Source organism: Miscanthus floridulus, chromosome 5 (assembly GCF_019320115.1).
Source record: "Miscanthus floridulus cultivar M001 chromosome 5, ASM1932011v1, whole genome shotgun sequence".
In the NCBI taxonomy this organism is placed as follows: Eukaryota; Viridiplantae; Streptophyta; class Magnoliopsida; order Poales; family Poaceae; genus Miscanthus; species Miscanthus floridulus.
The window spans coordinates 143,078,385-143,084,819 of NC_089584.1; the positions used below are offsets into that span (position 1 = coordinate 143,078,385).

At 47.1% G+C, this 6,435-nt stretch overlaps 1 pseudogene; it reads right to left on the bottom strand.

The window, feature by feature from the left end:
* Nucleotides 1–443: 443 nt before the first annotated feature.
* LOC136453934 (putative disease resistance protein RGA3) lies at nt 444–6,029 on the bottom strand (annotated as a pseudogene).
* Nucleotides 6,030–6,435: the final 406 nt, after the last annotated feature.

Genomic DNA, 6,435 nt, shown 5'->3' on the forward strand with positions numbered 1-6,435 from the left:
TCGCCACTCGACTCCGGCGGCGCCCCTTCCCCTTCAACTCCAGCAGGGCCCCACTCTCCATCGGCACGCCACGCCGCCCCCATCCCCCGTCCTTCCTCCACTAGTGAGGCGCGCCAGCCCCCGTCCTCCTCCGCCGGCCACCATCCTCCCTCTGCCGGTGAGCTGTGCTGCCCCCCTCCTCCCTCCGCCGGCGAGCCATGCAGCTCCCACGCCTCGTGCCGCTCCAGTGCACATTCGGCGAGGCACGAGCGGCGTGGGGGAGCTCTGCCCGGGACCGACGAGTCGTGGGTGGCGCAAGAAAGCGCCGCCGCCAGTGTGGTCCGGTGTGGAGAGGAGGAGAAGATGGTCAATTCTCAAATGCCATGGTATGACCATCCAAACACGAATCGGTATTCACTAGCTCCTTACAATTCCATCTAGCAATTTCATTTGCATTCATACAATGGTTTTGGTATTGTAACCCAATACCAATGCTACTCTGATTTGGTATTGAAGCCAATTCAATGCCAAGGCCTCCGATATCGACATTCAAACGGAGCCTAAGAGAAGTGAAATTGATGATTAAGGCATAGACGCTTCGGTTTCCCTTATCAGTGGATATTACATTCTGCTTGAGCGGGCAGACGACGCATTGAAGCGAGGTGGGGTGAACGAATTCCCTATTTGACACTAGGAAAAATGTTACTTCCGTATACTGACACTAGAGAGGTTTGCCTCTCTTATTTGTTTCCTCGAGAAGCTCTGAAGAGAAGTCTCAGACCTTGTTTATTGACATCCTATTGCAAATGTATAGAGGATCCTAATCACCAATTTCATGTCCAAAATCCAGATCTCTGTTCTGCCAACTCAATTCCATTCAGCAAGACAAGCACCTAAAAGAGGCACACTGAAGCCCAATTATGAGAAATGTCAAGGTTCAAAAACTAAATCTTAACAATACTAGTTAATGATGTGACATAAAACCATGACTTGAGGTTTGAGGCTCTGTGGTAACATTACAAGATCATTACCAGAAGGGAGAGAACAACTGTGGCTAAATGAACATTTCTGCTAGACTGCTACCATTTTCTAATGGAACTACAGGGAACTAATTTTTTGAAATATAAAAAGATGAAACCAAGAGTGCCTTCTACATCAGCAACTGCTTTATTTACCAATGAGCCATGATCTCCAAGTCAATAATGGAGACATCAGAGATCAAGCAGTGGTGGAGACAAACAAGCTAGACAAGGGGTGCTGGATTGATTGAAAAATGGATTGAATTGCAAGTTTTAGGCTCATTTTTCTCTTAGGGTTAATTTTTAGACTTATATTTCCCTTAGAGATTCTACCGGCATGGCCGGTGCTGCAGCCCCAGCAGCACCAAGGACAAGGAACTGGTAAGCTGGGGCTGCACCCCTCATGGTCATGGCGCTACCTAGATTTTAGCTAAGCAGTATTCGAGATGGCAATGTCAAAAGGATACTAGTGGGCTGTTCGAGAAAAAAAAAAACTAGTGGGCACCAATGCATTATGGAGCAGCTATTCGAGACCGGCTATGTTGTATGGAGCAGAATGTTGGCCTACAAAGTTTCGACATGTTCAACAACTGAGTGTTGCAGAAATGCGTATGTTGCGATGGATTTGTGGTCACATAAGAATGGACCGAGTTAGGAACGATGATATACGTGACCGCCTAGGGGTAGCACCAATTGAAGAAAAGCTTGTCCAACATCGGTTGAGGTTGTTTGACCATGTCCAAAGGAGACCTTCAGAGGCACCAGTGCATTATGGAGTCCTGAGGCAAGCTAATAATGTGAGGAGAGGTAGAGGTAGACCGAAATTGATATGGGGGGAGACAATAAAAAGAGATTTGAAAGCTTAGAATATACCTAGAGATCTATGTTTCAATAGCAGTGCTTGGAAAGCAGCTATTGAATTGCTTGAACCATAACTAGAGACTCTTGGTGGGTTTCAACTCTAGCTTACCCCAACTTGCTTGGGACTGACAGGCTTTGTTGTTGTCAGCAGCAGCAGCACCAATGCATTATGGAATATTATTCAGTGCCCAGGTGGGATGCCCACAAGAAAAGGGGAAAGTGTAGTTCGCCGAGTTCGTCAGTTGAAGTCATTTCATGAGACAATATTCTTAGATCTTTATACTCTATGGGGTTTTCTAAAATTAGTCGAGTATGAAGCTGATATAGTGGTATATACTAGTAAGTGATGACAGATGGTATAGCCATTTTTAGGAAAAGAAAACAATCACTGGAAATACTCAAAGAAAGAGAAACATCCTATCCCTTAAACCAGTGGACTCTAATCGTAATTAAACAACAAAATCAAGTTAGATATATTAAAAACCTAACACAAGTATAACAAATACTAGGTTTTAGTCGAGAAAGATTAGGACCCTTTATTGTATACTAGACCATGCCATGTGATTGTATAAGCCAATTGACCTAGTTATAATAATCATTTAATGCAGCCAACAAGCCCAGAACTATTCTACAGTTGTCACACCATTGCCCTAGAGCTAAAATAAATTGAACTCATGTGCACAGTTGTACTAACATACTGAAACCATCATGCGCAATAAGAGTAAAAGGCGATCCAATATTATAGGGTAAGAACATACCATGCAACAACAGAAGGCGTCACTTTAGTATTACTTTGATTTGAGAGAAAGGGGCAATCTTCTCCCACTCTGGACCTTGCTTCTCAAGGAGCCCTTGAATCAACACTGGATGGCACCCAGTCAAATGAAGAAATTCCAGGGACAATGGAATGTTGCTCGGTAGTGTTTGAAACCCTGGGCAGTGCAAGATGCTAAGTTTGTTAAGAGATCTCATTCCCTCCAGCTTAGCTGGTAAAGACTCTATCTTTACTCTTATGCACCTCTCAATGATCAAACTTTTTAGGAAAACAAAGCTATCCAGGTTAGCCAAGGAAGAAAGCATCTGGCAATCCTGAAAGCACAAATGCTGGAGTGTTTCAAAATGCCTTGAACCTGCTGGCAAGAGAAAAGATGTGATATTCTGGCAGTAAACTATGTCTAATGAGGCAAGACCAGTTAAGTGCTGCAAACACAAACTCAGCTGTTCACCATCCATGTTGCACTGAGATAATCGCAATTTTCTTAATGATGATAATAACCGGAATCCTCCAGCATGCTCCAAACCCCAACAACCTCTAATATTTAGAACCTCAATAGCTTCAAGGTGTTTCTGGTGTAAAAACCCTTCGTTCAATATGCGTCCAGAAGAAATTTCCAAAATGAATCTGCGTGATTTTGATGAACAGTATGGGGTCAATTTGAGATCATAAATCTTTTGAGTTCTTTCTACTGTCACACTTTTTGTTGTAGGAGGAAGCAAGGGCACTACAATCAATTTCGGACAGTTTAAAATCTTCAGTTTCTGCAGGCAAGGAAAAAATGAGGCACCATTTTCTCCAACCCAACTAACTAAGTTTGGCATATCATCAAACTCAAGATACTTCAGTGATGGAATCAGTAACTGAGCACATCTCCTTAAGGTGCAACACCTTCAGAAGTGGAAGCTGTCCAAGTGAAGGAAGTAGCTTCCACCTCCTGCAGTTTGTCAGATACAAGGACTTAAGCTGGGACAGAATTTTCACCTCCCACCAGCTTGGTGATGATTCCCCCTTGTACCTTTTAATATGAAGCTCTTCCAAGTTTGGATTAGGTTCTAAGCCTTCTAATACTTCCGCATCCCTGGTGGGACCAAAAGCTGAACTCGCAGAGTTCCATTCAAGTTTCAGAATTTTAAGATATCGCTTATCGAATAATTCAGCATTGCAAGCTTCCTCCTTGCATTGAACGTTTTCCAGGTACTTGATGTGAAGTAGACCATGAAGGTCGTTCATATCCTTCAACTCCACTAAGCTCTGCCCTTGTTCTTTTTTAACATGGAATTCAATAGACCCTTGAAGATTAACTAGAGTACCAATACCCCTTATCATTGAAATGTATGTAAAATCTATGCCAAGATGCCGCAAGTTGACCAACAGGTGCATGCCCTTAGGAAAACCATCGAGCTGACACTTCTTTGGAATATCAAGAGTCTGAAGATGCAGTAACATGCTCACAGATTCAGGTAGCTTCTTGATAGTACCATGAAGTGCTATGTAACGCAGATGAATTAGATAACCAATTGCTTCAGGTGCCTCTGATATAAGACATCCTGTGAGATCTAACGTGCGTACATTCTTTACCTCAGCAAGAAAATCATGTGGAATAGTACTTGGGGTCACCGATGAATCTTTAAATACAACTAATGTCCGTAATCTTCTCAAGTCAAATTGCTCCTTCAGCCGTGGTAGAGAGCTGCTTGAAACAGATACATGTCTAACAGTCGACGGTATGGTTTTAGACTTGTTGCCTTCCATCCTTGCACAATCACAGCAGGAAACGATTTGTGCCAAATCGTGAATCAGGTCATGCATGACATAGTGCGTTCTGTTTCCCTGCCTAAGAGTATGAAAGAATGATCTTGCCAACAGTTGTTTGAAATATTCTATACCTGCATCCTCCATGCTTCCATTTTCCATATGAACAAAACCCTGTGCTATCCACATTCTGATCAATTTCTTACGCTCAAACTTCCAGTTCTTTGGAAATATGCTGCAATATGCAAAGCAATGTTGCAAGTGTTGCGGGAGATGATAATAGCTCGACAGAAGTGTCGAGACAATGTCACCATGAATATCTGTCTCCGAGATATTGTTCCACTCCTTTGCAATTCGAGTATTACTGAACCTCCCACCAATAACTCTGGCTGCAAGAGGGGATCCATTAAGATTCGATGCAATTTTCCTCCCAATATCCTGCAAACGTGGGTGTTCGCGACTATTCTCGCTACCTAGTGCACACTTCTTAAGCAGCAACCAATTCTCTTTAGTTTCCAACCCACCAACATCACTGGCATCCTCACGCCTAGCATGTCAGCAACCATCTTCATGCGTGTCGTAACAATGATCCTGCTTTCTTGATTCCCATTCTGCAGAGGAGCTAGTAGCTTCCTCCACCTATCCCCGTTATCCCACATGCTCATCTCGTTGTCATCCCAAACATCATCTAGGACAAGCAAGAACCTCCTCCCTGCAACAGCAGAGACAAGCAATTTTTGCAGCCTATCAAAATTCACTATCCCATCATAATCCACCTTCCAATCCGTAGCAGCCTGCAGTATCTCCCTAGTAATCCTCATATCATCCAGATGGCTAGAGACGCACACCCACATGAGGGGATCAAAGTGCTCCTGAATGTTGGCATGATTAAATGCCGTCTGAGCCAGCTTCGTCTTGCCGATCCCACCATCCCCAACAATGGCGACAACCGAGACACTCTGGCTCTGTAGTTGAGCAGAGCCGTTGCCACCAACTAACATTTCGACCAGAACGTGGAGCTCGCGTTGGCGGCCGAAGAAGGCGTCGTCGGCCGGGATGATGGAGCTAGAGTTCCTGGAGAGCCGGTTCCCACACTGCGGCGACTTGGGGGCATCGATCCCCACGAGGGAGGCGATCCCGGCGTAGTCCGCAAACGCGTTGGCGAGCTTGTCGAGGACGGAGGGCAACCGTTTGAAGGGGTGGTCGGAGCATACTGGCACCAGGCGGCTGCAAAGCTGGCCGGGGGTGTCGAGGATGCTGCAGAGGTCGGGGCGGGATCCGATGAGGGCATCCGCAAGGCGCCTGTAGCTGATCTCGTCGAGGATGTCGTCGGCGTCGTGCGCGGCGTCCCGGAGGCCGTTGAACCAGGCGAGGAGCGTGGAGTGGGGCGGGCGGCGCTGGGCGCGCTCCACGGTGGAGGCGTACGCCTGCAGGCGGAGGAGGTAGTCCTTGAGGCGCTCGAGGCCGGCGGAGGCGGACTCCGAGAGGGGGAGGTAGCGAAGGAGGTCGTCGGCGTAGGAGCGGAGCCGGCTGCTCAGGTTGTCGAGGAACGGCGACACCAGCCACCCCGCGGCGGCCGCCGCGGCCGAACACGCCATTGGAGTCTCCGTCCGGGGCTCGACGGGGAGATAATTGGAATTTTGCCAAATTCGGGCTTCCTCGTTTGCCGTCCGGCAAAAGAGATTCGCTCGAATATCTTTGAGTATTTTTTTTTTTGACAAATTTAATTTTTTTTTTCGCGGCCTCTTTTCTTTCCCGTTTTGCCCTACTCACCGCCCGCTTACAAGTGGGTCCGTCTTGTCACCCCCCCCCCCTCCTCCGACTCGTCCCCGTCGTCTCTGCCATAGCTGCGCAGGGACCGAGCAAGCCGCACGGACCCCTTCCGACTCCCCGGTCCAACTCCATCACCGAGTCCCCGCTCCACCCTCGTCAATCGCAGCCGCAGTCGCTCCCTTCCCCCAGTCTCGCGTGTGCCGGGTCAAGGCCGCCATCGACGGCATGCCTTGAGCTCGAGTCCTTGCCCCTTCCCTCCCCTCCTCGAGATCT